This window comes from Mytilus edulis, chromosome 12 (assembly GCF_963676685.1).
Source record: "Mytilus edulis chromosome 12, xbMytEdul2.2, whole genome shotgun sequence".
Taxonomy (NCBI): domain Eukaryota; kingdom Metazoa; phylum Mollusca; class Bivalvia; order Mytilida; family Mytilidae; genus Mytilus; species Mytilus edulis.
In genome coordinates, this window is record NC_092355.1 from 17070693 (window position 1) to 17085617 (window position 14925).

At 31.9% G+C, this 14925-nt stretch overlaps 1 protein-coding gene across 1 annotated transcript in view; it reads right to left on the reverse strand.

The window, feature by feature from the left end:
• The window catches only part of LOC139497342 (uncharacterized), a 44662-nt gene extending 31909 nt beyond the window's left edge, over positions 1–12753 (reverse strand). The window contains exon 1 of the mRNA XM_071285554.1: positions 12602–12753. The gene's annotated coding sequence lies outside the window, so the exon portion shown is untranslated. The remainder of the gene's footprint in view (positions 1–12601) is intronic.
• Between the last annotated feature and the right edge of the window lie 2172 nt (positions 12754–14925).

Here is a 14925-nt window from a genome sequence, read left to right on the forward strand (position 1 = left end):
TAATTAGTCACTCAGGGTTTAAGAATAGAACTATATTTCATAAAGGACTTTTAATTTATTAGCGTGTATAAGGGTGTAAAAAGTAATGCACATGAATATCGGAATAAAGTAATGATCCATTATCAATGCAACAAGATATTATTTGGTTTTATCGGACAAAATAGTCTTTCAATACCACGAACAAGTTTAATAAAAAAAAACGAAATGTCAATGTTTCGGTAGTATTGTTTGGATTGGTATTTCTGTTGATGTTTTGTTTAAGTGGAACAAAAAACCCAGAGCGTTTAAAATAAAATGTTATCAATTTTTCTTTTTGAAACATAACAGCTAATCATAAGAGTGGTAAACGTAATGTAATGACAATAAAATAATTATCACAGTACTTTGAAACCAAAGTCCATATATTTGTCTTCTTCATTATCATGGAACACGTCTGTGATACATATTCGTATTTCACCATTTGTTTGCATATCATATTGCAAAATCAAAGGTAATTTATTCGTAGGAATTGCACCACGTGACTTTTTGATTACATTACGTTCCTTAAATTTTGATTGAAAATATAAATAATATCAAATTTTCAGATGATCCAGCCCTTTTCCGTCATAGATTATAAACTAATGCGCCTTTAAAAAAATTCTTTGGCGGATATTCACAAAACTGTTGTGTTATTCTAAAGGAAAATGCTTAAAATAATTTGGCCGAAAACTTAAGCAGCAGGATTTAAAAAAAAAAATTCAAATTCAACCTACAAGGTGGTTTCCTATATGCGGACAAATTATGAAATATTTATTTTTACATCTTTATTTCTGTTTTGAATCTTGCATTTTTACGATTTTTTTGTAATTTATGCGGTAATTATACCACGGTCACGCATCTGATTTTCAAACTAAAAAGGCCGAAAGATTTTGAAGTAGACAATGTTCATTTGTACAAGGACACAATTACAGACCGAAGACTAAAACATAAACAATACACCTTTGTGCGGACACATTTTTGATTCGCCATTAAAATGATATATTTGGATTTTTATTTAAGGGGCATATGTAATCCTATCGTCATAATAAGTCGAAATGTTTGCTATGCAAATAAGCAAAGTAACCCAAATTTGGCCATATGTATAGTTTATTATTGTTTATGTAATATCATATAAGTTATAAAATAGTCTGTTTCTGTGTATGTTAGCGGAATTTTTTTTGGTAAACCTGTTCGGAGTTTCTGATCCGTTTTTTTATTTTTCTGTAAGTTAATATGTTTCTCTATGTTTTGGTTTGTGTCCCGGATTTTTTTTCATTTAAATCGATTTATGACCGTTGAACTGCAGTATTCTACATTTATAAATTGTTATTTGGATGGAGAGTTGTCTCATTGGAACTCATACCACATCTTCCTATATCTAAATCAAAGGTGTCCTGAATATTTTCTCATGATCAGTGTTCAATAGGAAAAAAATCAAATTTTATCTAAACTATATTGCTATATTGTCGTTGTTATGTAGTGCTCTCGACAGTTCGGGCGTCTCTCGTTAGAACTGATATTTACAACAGTTAAGTCCCTTTGGTATGTTTCGTCTCTCTTTTAAGAAAGACATAATGTTCAACGTCCACAGCAAGTTTTGCCTAAAGGTCTTACAAGGTTTATCCCAGCTACTTTGTACTCTGAACCGGATCATCCCAACCAGATCACCCTAGCTGGAGTTTTCTTGTTCTGCATGATTTCCTTTGTTGTGCAAATTTTAGGCGGGGATGTTAAATCCACAATAAAACTAAGAAAATCAAATATCTATACGGAAAGACTAACTTTCAAAATTTGTGTAGAAAAAATCCAATGTCTATGCTGATATTCGAACTCTTAAACATACAAACCCACAAATCAAACCCCTACTCCATGATGATTGCATACAATCTCTCAGTAATTTAATAAAGTAAAAGGAAACAAGATATGTTCATAAGTGGGGCGGGTTGGCAGACCTTTATTCAGTGGGATTTTAACCCTTTTCATAAATAAGATGAGTTGTAAGACTGGTTGTTCAATGGGATTTTACCCTTTTTAATAAGTGGGGCGAGTTGGTAAACAAGAGTGGGGCGATTTTTCAGAACGTGGCGATTAAATGTTGAACCGATTGTTCAGTGGGACGAGTTGGTATGGTTTCATATTTAAACATCGTTTTCGTGGGTAATATAGGGTATATATTATAAAGTAGTATATAAAGTATATTATAATGGTTGTGTGGCGTTCTTAACTAGATTTTACTGAATTTTAAACAATTTTTCGTCTAATCTAAAACAGCTGGGATGTAAAATAGTTATCCCATTCGGACTTGGTATGTTAGTGTAAGATCACCCTCTGGTGTCCGGTAAAATTGATAAATATAAATATACAAAATATTACCTTAAATAAACTCATTATAGATACCAGGACTAAATTTTGTGTATACGCCAGACGCGGGTTTCGTCTACAAAAGACTCATCAGTGACGCTTGAATCCAAAAAAGTTAAAAAGGCCAAACAAAGTACGACCCAGTCAGCAGACTAACAGTGGGCCAACGTTGGCAAATGGTCGGCCCGTTGGTCGACCGTTGGTGTTGGCTTCACAACATTGGCCCAACGTTGGCAAATTGTCGGTCCGTTGGTCGCAAGTTTATGTTGGCTGCACAACATTGGCCCAACGTTGGCAAATTGTCGGTCCGTTGGTCGCAAGTTTATGTTGGCTGCACAACATTGGCCCAACGTTGGCAAATTGTCGGTACATTCATCGCACGTTGGTGTCGCCTGCACAACATTGGCCCAACGTTGGTCTGTTGTTGTAAATTCATATTATTATCTCATGTTGGTTATAAATAATCGGGCAAATGTTGGCATTATGTTAGTAGCAACATAGGGCCGATATGAAATTTTGTTAATAGAATTGATAATATAATATTTTACGCTTTATTTCTCTTGGGAGGCGGATAATTTCGATTGCAGCAGGCTTTATGAAAAGTTAATGTTATACCGAAAGTGTTTATCAACTGAAATTACATTTACAACTCTATGTTGGGCCTGGCCCAACGTTGCGTGATTATATATTATACTCTATATATAAGTCAGGTAAAATTTATACTGGAATATCATTACTGTAATAAAAAAATGTATATATCGTAAACATAGATTGCCTGGTTAAAAATTAAAATTTATTGCAATCATTATTTATAATAACTTTATTCATTAAACTTTGTGAAACATAATAATAGCAATTATATGCAGAGTGATATTTGATACAGCCAGTCTGTTAATCAAGCCCATTCTGATAGAAGGTTGACCATATGTTCGACAAATTTCAAAGATAGTTGCTATGGTAATTAAGTTTATAGGAAATCTGAATGTAATGGGATGGTCACTTTTGTGATTATTTCCTGTTGTGTATTTGTAAGAGAGCAGCGATACGAAGAAAACAAAAAGAGAAAATCATGTCATCTGAGATTCAAAGAGAAAGATAGTAACATGTAAGTTGTAACTTTAAAAAATCTGATATATATATACGATTCAGAATGACAAATACAATATGATTTTTTAATCTGAGGAATGTTGTTAAAAATCAAAACATATATTAATTTCTATCATTTTATAATGCTGATCTTGAAGTTTATACGTTTCGGGCGAAATATTTTCTAGATTTTAAATCATTTCAATCCTATTAATTATCATGAAATATTTGCCACTGAACATTAGTATCTTCAAACAAATGGTAAAATATATAAATATATAAATCTATAACCACAACATGTATGATCATTACTGAAGTTAATGGAATAAAATTGTCTTAAGATGTACCTTATTCCGTAATTTTTTCAAAAATGTGGTATAATGATTTCTCCTTCATTAAAATATAAATGAATTTGTTAGTTTTATTGTATTTCTAAATCGCATGCAAACAGATACGATATATTTGTGAAACCTAATCATATACACACTTGAATGTGTAACAGTGTTTTTATACATCAAATATATAACTGTTCATTACTACACATCTAAGTTATTCTTTATATATCATGTATATTAAATTATTCTTTATATATCATGTATATTACGAATATATAAAGCATGATACCGAATTCTGAAATAATAGTAATAAGGGACCGGTTTGTTATACCCACAAATCCGTCTAATACTAATGAATTTCTGACCATTAGACAAATAACCAATATAAAACAAAATGGTTATTTAAGATTTTATTTTGTATTAAATAGTGTTTAAACTATTTAGAATATACATTAATTCATATTACATATCTAGAAGGGAGATTACGCACGCATGCATTAGGCAAATACGCAATTCAAGTTTACTTATAACTTTATTACAGAGTCGGTTAGAAAAAAAACATAGCTGTAAAGAGTCTTCGGATAAGGAAATAGATGATGCAGCTGAAGATTGGCGGCGCTTAAGCCTTGACAGAGAAGGTGGCAAGAAACAAGAAGAGAAAAAAAAGAATAACAATTATAAATAATAATGACACTGTTGAAGTTCAAATTGAGGAGGACACTAATAGTGGTGACGACCAATGATATTAAATTTAAAATAAATAAAGTTTCATCTTCTGAATTATTTAATTTTCATTCTGGATCTGGAACCAATACAACTAAAATTACATCTCCGAAAAAACTATTTGTTTGATCGCCTAACCATAAGCCATACGTCATTTGTTCTGTTAAAGAAATAAATGAAATTGATATGAAAAAAGAAGATGTGGTATGATTGCTAATGAGACAACTCTTTACAAGACACCAAATGACACAGAGTTTATCTGGTCGATCCATCAAACATTGCCAAAGAAATATCTTAGCGTCACACAATAAATAAAATTAAAGAGGCAAAGTTCATGAAAAAAACAAGGACAGTAACAACAATGGGTAATACAAAAATACAGAATTGCTACCTTAAACTTTGGCAGTTCGGAATACAAAAAAAGATCAAATGCGCTCCGGGGTATTTATCATATACAGCTCCTCATGCAGCATCCATTGTAATTTGGTTGAAACAATAGACCAACGTATTGCCAACATAAAAATGAGAAATACCTACCTTGGACCTACATAGTGCCAACATAAGAAAAGATATTTCTACGTTGGTCCAACGTTGTGCCAACATGGATTTCGTTTTTCATACAATGGGCCAACGTTGGCTCTATGTATTGCATATAACCGTACAACGTTGGGCCAACATGAAGCCATCATGTTGGGCCAACGTAGGCCCACTTTGCACTTATACGTTGGGCCAACGTTAAAATACAACGATGGGCCAATGCAATGATATACGTTGTGCCAATGTTGGGCCAACATACTCATGTTGTCTGGGGAAGTTTAAGAGCATTGAGAACCAAAATTCCTAAACGTTTTGCCAAATTCAGCTAAGGTAATCTATTCCTGAGGAAGAAAAGCCTTCGTATTTCAAAAATTAAATATTTTGTAAACAGTTAATTAATAAATGTAACCATATCAATGATAGTTCATGTCAGCACAAAAAGTGCTGACTACTGGGCTGGTGATACCCTCGGGGAAATAAATCTCCACCAGCAGTGGCATCGACCCAGTAGTTGTAAATAAACTCATCATAGATATTAGGACTAAATTTTGAATATACGCGAGACGCGCGTTTCGTCTACATAAGACCAATCAGTGACGCTCGAATCCAAAAAAGTTAAAAAGGCCAAACAAAGTACGAAGTTTAACAATGTTTAAGAGCATTGAGGACCAAAATTCCTAAAAGTTTTGCCAAATTCAGCTATCGATCGAATCGAGGCCGAATCGATAATGAGAGAGACAAATATGATATATTGGGATTGTTATTATTGCTATTCGTACATTTATTAGGAAAAGTAATTTTCGTAAACATATAAAAACGCGATACAGATTATTATGCAAATGGGCAACCTCATATTCAAACATTTTTTTATTCATATCCCCCTTTCCCTTTTTCCAAAACTGATCTCAATTCAAATTCTTAATGGAGTTTGCAACAATAACTACTCATTTAAATACATCATAAAATATTAAAATGTAAAATAAAGTGCTTGTTATCACTGAATGGTAAAGATTGTTTTAATTTATCAGTTGGTAGTAAAAGTGAATATACATTGTATCTATAATACTAAAATTACGGGGTCCAATTCGTCAGCCGTCATCACGTAAAAACGACAAATCACAGAATTCAACTTTATATATAACTAATATAGTACAAAGGTGTAGATTAAAAATTACACCACTCCAGGCCCTTTTGTTTTCCACGTAATTAATATTGCCAATAATTAAGAAGTTCCGAGTCGAGTCCGCTACCGATACCAATAGTATATTCACCTGTTACTTATTACCTTATCTGTACCTTATCTGTACGTTCCGCATCTGAAAGGCGCACAACCAAACGTTGTATCCAGGATTAATATGCTATATACACGGGTCATAACCACAGGGTTGACACTACTAAATTGTCAAATTGTTACCTATTGTAGTATTTTAATCAGTAAGACTTTCTAAGATAACAATACCAATACTAAAAATATGGACTAAAAATAAGGCGTATAGGTACAGTTTTCAATTTGTTAGTGGGCATGACGTAAAACAGCGAAACAAAGAATTCAACTTTATTTATAACTTATATAGGACAATGCTGTTGATTAAAAAATACTCCATTCTAGGACCTTTTGTTTTCCAAATAATTAAAATTATTGTTTCAGTTCGACGGGTTCAAACAGAAAGACTTGAAAGCAGAGAAAAACTGTGTATCTTATAATTGGCATGACTTTATCAGATGACAATACTAATACTAAAATAAGGCTTGCGCATAGTTATATACTTTAATTCAGTCACGGACCCGTGATATCACGGGTGTGTTCTAGTATTGTATAAAACAATGATTTAAGTTGATTCAACTACTATTCTGGACAAAGAAAGATAACTCCAATTGAAAATTTCTTGCTATTGCTCAATATTGTGCAATTAGATATTTTTTGCTATTGTGCAATAATGTGCAATTGAAGATTTCTTGCTATTGCGCAATACTGTACAATTGAAAATTGCTTGCTATTGCACAATACTGTGCAATTGAAGATTTCTTGCTATTGCTGAATACTGTGCAAGTGAAAATTTCTTGCTATTGCACAATACTGAATATAATAATTTTAGATCCTGATTTGAACCAACTTGAAAACTGGGCCCATAATCAAAAATCTAAGTATGTGTTTAGATTCAGCAGATCAAAAAAGCCCAAGAATTCAATTTTTGTTAAAATCAAACTTAGTTTAATTTTGGACCCTTTGGACTTTAATGTAGACCAATTTGAAAACGGGACCAAAAATTAAGAATCTACATACACAGTTAGATTTGGCATATCAAAGAACCCCAATTATTCAATTTTTGATGAAATCAAACAAAGTTCAATTTTGGACCCTTTGGGCGCCTTATTCCTAAACTGTTGGGACCAAACCTCCCAAAATCAAACCCAACCTTCCTTTTATGATCATAAACCTTGTGTTAAAATTTCATAGATTTCTATTCACTTTTACTAAAGTTAGAGTGCGAAAACTAAAAGTATTCGGACGACGACGACGCAAGACGACGCAAGACGACGACGACGACGCCAACGTGATAGCAATATACGACGAAAAATTAAAATTTTTGCGGTCGTATAAAAATTGTTCACCTCAAAGCGGCACTTATTGCGTTCCATAATTTTTTTCTTTAAATAAAGTATGACGTATCAATATGCTGTCAAGGTTATCTCGTGATCTCTCGTGTATTAATACCAACATAAACAAAAGTTTACTCTAAAATACAGATTCAAAACTAATATAAACAATAATAAGTATGCAAACTTATTCAATTACATCTTCTTGACTTTTTTCGTACAATATTAAAAAAAGTCCTTAAAATAACTATAAAGCGTGTGTTTCATTAGTTATGATACCACGATGTTAAAGTTTATTCGTGGGATGTGTAACGAAGTTGAACAAAGAAAACTCTTAATCAAAGTAATTAAAATGATTATAGCTACTTTATTTAAATATTGTGTAAAAACGTTAATTATGAGCTATGAAAGTCAAGTGGCTTAAGCATTTTGCTGAGGAAGTTTTAAAAAAATGCAAAGAAAGATTTCATTAGTCTTTACTATCTATAGATTAACAACTTTTGGTTATATTTATAATTTAGAATCCTCATTGAAGATGGAGCGCGATTGCACAGTTAATTAATTATATTGATGTGCCATTCGTATGCAAGAGTGACATTCCGTTGTATTATGTGCCAATTCGAAAAAGTTATGCGAGTATTGTCTCCCTTTAACAGGTTCATTATTTTATAATTAAGTTTAGGTTTCTGATATAAATTTGAACAGTTACAAAATGTATCAATTCAATATATTTCAGTTTTTGTTATCGGTGTATCAAAAACATTGATGTACGAATATAATTTCATAAATTTGAAACGTTTAAAATGATTACATACCAACCGTTCATCATTTTTGAAAAAGACTAGGATTCAAATTCGTAATACTTACCTTCCCTTCAAGATAGATTGATTGGGAATTGAACCAAAGTTCTCTAAAGGTAATCACAGAGAGGGACTAGCAAGCAATTTTTAATTGTAGCTTATTTAACGTTAAAACAACTTTCCACTATAAACAAATGTTATTTTAAACAAATTTAAGGACCTTGTTAGCTAAATCTACAAATTTTATTAGATATTATGAATTTTTATTACAATAGATTAATATGCTATGTTATAGACATAAAGCTGGAGGCACAAGCCATTGTTTTCCCTTAAGAGAGTATTGGGTGCTTTCTTCTGTATGCACATCATTTAAAATCCATGTAGTCATTTAGATGCGTTAATCAGGAAGTTTATAGGCTCTTACAAGGTCACGGTATCAGTCGAGTTATCTCTCTTTGCAGCCATACCATTATATTTTCCAAACATTTGATCTTAATTGAAAAAAAACACTTCCAAAAGGCGTATTTGTAAGTAGTAAAGCACGATGCAATAAGGGCAATGTGCAATGCAGTAAATCCTCTTAACATATGCACATTAAGACAGTCTAAAAACTTGGAAGTCCAATTGTGACCTTGAATATCAATAAGTGTCCAATTCTCTACATTTATTTTCTATGTACCAAGTAAGGACAAATTCAATATACATGTAAGCATATGGACTATAGTGTTTTCACAAGAACGTACAACCTCTAAATTGCCTAAGTGCTAATGTGACTTTGACCTTTGCCTTGAAAATCGATAGTTGTCCAGATCTTGATATTAATGTGCAATGTATCAAGTTTGGTCTAAATTTAAAGGATATTGACTGTATAGTGTTCACAGGAATGTACAACCACTAACCCCTAAACTGTCCAAGTCCTATTGACACAATGAAATTTAACCTTTGACCTTTGCTTGATATTGACTCTAGGGTGTTGACAAGAATAGTTACGAAAAAAAAGTAAAAACACAAAAATACTGAACTCCGAGGAAAATTCAAAAAGGAAAATCAAAAATCAAAAGGCAAAATCAAAAGTCCAAGCACATCAAACGAATGGATAACAACTGTCATATTCCTGACTTGGTACAGGCATTTTCTAATGTAGAAAATGGTGGATTGAACCTGGTTTTATAGCTAGCTAAACCTCTCACTTGTATGACAGTCGCATCAAATTCCATTACATTGTCAACGATGCATGAACAAAACAAACATACTCAAAGAGTAAAAATGTCAAAAATAGGGGTACAACAGTCAATATTGTGTTATCATCTTAATATCACTACATAAACAACAAATGTAACAAAGTAGCACAAAAAGGCATACATCAAATTCAACATTCTCATTTTGCTTTTCCTATACGGCTGAATTTATCTATGTAAAGTCTACCCATAAATGAAAGAAGGTTTTCATTACTGGTGTAAAATTGCGCGTTTGAAATTCGCACAGGTAGACATAAAAATAATTTTGTCGTATGACGGCATACATAAATGCAGACTCACGTAAAGTAGATATAACAAAAAACAGACTTACAGTAAAAATAATAAATAAAATAATGGTGTGGTTCAAAGTATGACGGGATACATAAGTACAGTTTCACGTCAAATACGGCTGAATTTATCTATGTAAAGTCTACCCATAAATGATAGAAGGTTTTCATTACTGGTGTAAAATTGCGCGTTTGAAATTCGTACAGGTAGACATAAAAATAATTTTGTCGTATGACGGCATACATAAATACAGACTCACGTAAAGTAGATATAACAAAAACCAGATATAACAGTAAAAGTAATAATAATAAATAAAACAATGGTGTGGTTCAAAGTATGACGGGATACATAAGTACAGTTTCACGTCAAATGTATATCATAAAAAACAGACTAAACAGAAAAAGTAGTCTTATTGAATAAAATAGTTTTGTCATTCATAGTATGTCAAGATCCTTAAGTAAAAGTAATATCAATAAATGAAATAATTTTGCCGTTCAAAGTATGTGGTTTTACATAACCACAGAGTCACTTCAAATGAATATCTAAAAAAGACATATAAAAGAATACTATAATACGTAATTAAGATGATAACAAACGTCAGTACGCAAAATCTATACTTCAAGACCATCTTGTATTATTTGTGAAGTTGATACGGAATATTTATCAACAAGTTCTGGGTATCTTCCGATGAACTTTTTTAGAAAAAGGACGAGACGTTCTTTGACATATCCCTGGTTCATCAATTTTCTGCTCAGACACTGGTGACGTTTTACAAAGTCTGAATAGGAGCTGCAAGCTCTTGAATACCTAATAAGTTGGGAAATGTATATTCCATATGCAGGTGAAATTGGTATATTACTACTAAAGTGGGGGAAATTGATAATTTCAAAATTAAAATCGTCTCGTTTGTCATAGATTCTGGTACTGAGATGACTGTGTATGTCAAATTCGAGGTATAAGTCTAAAAATGAGGCAGAGGAAGCCGTGTCTGTGGTCTCTTTAATTTCTAGTTCTGGTGGGATGGAAGCGCATTTAACAAGGGGTTAAAAAAGTCAGTGTGATTTTGGCTAGCTGTGGAATAGGGTATAAGCTGCAAGAGAATGATGAAAATAAGACAGGAATACTGTAAAATTTTATTTTAAAAATCTAAAAAGAAATCTAAGAATTATACATCAAGTCAATTTTTACCTTTTTTTAACCTTTTGATTTATAACCATTTTCAAACATTATATTTAAAAAAAAGTAAGAATAATTTCGTTTTTTTTATTGGCATCTTTAATTTAAGGTAGCACAATACAAAGATTTTTTCACTTTCAATCAGACAACTTTAAACTGATGTAATTCATTTCATCCTTCTTTATATTTTATAAATGAGGTACCAAAAGAAAGAAGAAAGATTAATCTTTAAAATTGTGATAATTTCATTATGACATACTTATTACATAATCAATTGTTTTGTAATTAGTTGCTATATTGTGATGTCCACACTTGAGTGTATTTAGCGTCTTCATAGTATCCCAAAATATTTTATAGATTCTTGAACAACACAGCTTGACCTCCAAAACTGAGTCTCAGATTTCCAAAAACATCAATAGAACAAATGTTATACCCGATTGAATTTAGTGATCTCTTATGAATTGATGTTGCAAACTTCATTGAAGATTTATGAGAGAATGAAATACAATTGGTAAAAATCTGAGACACGGTTTTGGTGTGCAAGAATCTATAAAATATTTTGGGATGCTATGAATAACAAAGAAGCCAAATTCATTCTCGTCGTTAAATTTTTTATCTTAACATATAGGTGCAAAACGAATGAAATATTTCGTTCTTTGAACTCATCTTAAGGTTATATCATCCAAATGGCATAGAAGCTAACAACCATATGTCACCGTAAGATGCCTTCAACAATGAGCAAAATTCATACCACATATAGTCAGCTATAGTTCCCTTCAGTTCCGTAATATAAAAAGTTAATTTAAGACTACATGTTAACCATTATTGTTAATTGCTTTTGTGATTCCGTATTGTTCGCCTTTTAATTGTGAGAATCAAGACTTTTGCTTCCTGGTGCGAAGATAAAAAACAACTTACTAAAATCAGATTTACTAAGCTTCATTAAGCTTTATACTATAGACTTAATATGACAAATATTTTGAGAGAGAAACACGACTATAATTCGACGTACATAATATTGTTGTACTTATGAAAATCTTATTAACTCTTTTTATCCGTTGTCTTTTTTGTAATAAATTCTCTGAGATCCGGCGGAATCAACGTATATCTTCGGCACTGTTTTATGCAATATAACAAGAGATCGATAAATATGTTAATTTCCAGCTTCACAATTGTCAACCATGTCCGTGTACTGTTTATTTCCATTACAACAAACCTATGTATGTTTCATTTGTAGATTTCACATGTAGAAATCGATCATACATATTAATCCATCTTTTCTTCATATATGTATTACGAATAAATACAAATGATAGCCTTCAGTTCAATGCGTTATCATTGGTTTAAGGGAATCTGTCTAAGATTGACGAATATTCAGCATAATAATTAAACAGAATATATCAAAGACAATTAGAGAAATAAAGCGGTTTCTTGTACGTACCTTAATAGCATTTCTGCAGAATTTGTTAAAACTATTTCCATAATATGTAAATATGAACTCATATCCGTTAATTGAAAAATATTTTTTGTGTAATCATTTTTGTGTAAGCTGTTTTTCTTCTATCAGTTCGCTTCTTCAACCGTCATTGAATCGATTTTCCTAGAGCTCTGGGCTATTCCATTATGACTTGGTTGATAGGGGTGATATCGTCACAATCGGTATTTTTACTAAAAAATTGATTTTAGATCAATAAAGACGCGAAGTGAATATGATATTAAAAACAATGTCACCATTTTAATTGACAGCTGTAATCTTGATTAAGTATATTCTCTTTGTAATCAATAGGATCTTTAACGTTAAGAAAATATTGTTTGATTATTTAATCATAATTTACTAGTGTTGTCAAATAGTTCACTTTTGCCTAACCGGTTACTCGGATAATCGTTCGACCGATTAACCGGTTCACCGGTAGTTTAAGTTGGTGATTGAAAAACTTATCTATAGTACCCTACACATAGATATAAGAAGATGTGATATGAGTGTCGATGTGAAAACCTTCCATCCAAATCATACATTTACGTTTTTATAATACGATGAATTGAAGTTTGTCCTTTGGTATTATAAGGCTTGTCTGTGAAGATTCCTGGCGAAGTTTGACTTTTAAGTTATAGATATTTCATATCTTTTGGATAGTTTTGTGGTGTATCGTAAATTATACCATAGCTTTTGTTGAAACTCCCGGCAATAACCTCACGAGACGAAGTCGAGTGAGGTTGCCGAGGGGTTTCAACAAAAGCTATGGTATAATTTATGAAACACCACAAAACTATCCAAAATATGAAATATCTGTTTTAACCTATCGCATATATTGCTGTTTAAAAATGTGTATTTCATATATATTTGTTAGTTTACTTTAAAAATACTTTAATACGAATCAGTCAAATTACCCTTTTTGGACCTTACACATTAAGCTCCGCCTACTTTCTGAAATAAGCAAGGGCTTCTGAAACAGCGGGAACATCAGTTAGACAAGATTTTTCGACAGCGATGGATGCACATCTACATTGGTGACGGGTAACTTTACAGACAAAAGAAATTGGATGTTCTGCATATGCCTGCAAGAGATATTTTAAAAGTTTTCCGGAACCCCAGATTAAAAGTTGAACTGCAAAGGGTTAGTGTATTTTTTTTATTTTATCAAAATGTTAAATGTTCGAAATGTTTAAATTTTTATTCAGTTGTTGATTAATTTTATTATTCCGTGGAAATTTGAATCTCAAGAATCTTTTAGTTGAGTTTGGATGAATAATTCCACGTTTTAATTTGTACCAGAAGCCCAAGTCGACGCATTAATTAACAGGGAATTCAAAATTTCCACGATTAAAATCGCATGCGATGTATATTCTATTGTTTTATATATTCAGCTTCATTTAAAGAAACCTATGTTCAGCTTCATTTAAAGGAACCTATCTATTTTAATTCTCAAACATAATTGTTATTACATAGGCAACTTCGTTAACAGTTTAGATTTATATCAAATCGGATGAGAATCCAGGATTTTTAAAGGGGGAGGGGTCTAGCAAGTCAACATTTAAGGTAAAACTATATCTAAAAAAGGACTACGCATCTACCATACATGAAGCTCCTTGAAAAAGGCGTGCCTTCCGCTCCCTTCTCCTAAAAAAAATGTGCCTCGGCAATTTTAAACCCTTTTACCAAATATATTCATGTAGCTGTACAATGGAGGCTATGGGACTACAATCGAAGTAGACATCAGATTCTGAATCACCAAAAATCAACTTATATTTTCATGTATAATTTGATAATTAAATTTTAACACATTTATACCTTTTTTTTAAATTTGTTCTTGACAATTTTTTGTACATTTAAAAATATAGGGACAACGGAGTTGGTGTACGTGGGTTCGATTCCCACCCTAGGCATTCATTTATATCGGCTGGTGCAAAGCGGGCAGTTTAGCTTAGTGGCCCCACATTGACTCTGTTTTTCATATGTCAATTTAAAAATTCAGGCGGCCTCCTTTAGGTCTTTCCATCTTTGTTTTTCTTTTCGAAAATCATACACAACAAAACCATGGTATAATTGTGAAAATTATACCATAGATAGCTATGGTATAATTTTCGGTTATTGAGATTTATACTCTTGTTGCATTCCCATAGGTTACATTGTACAGCTATAGGTTAATACGTAATTAAACATGTCCTGAATATGAAAATGAGTGGTCAGATGATTTTATGGACATTTTATTAACAAGATCGGGTTTTTTCTAGTTATCATTTTAATCTTATAAATACATAACATCA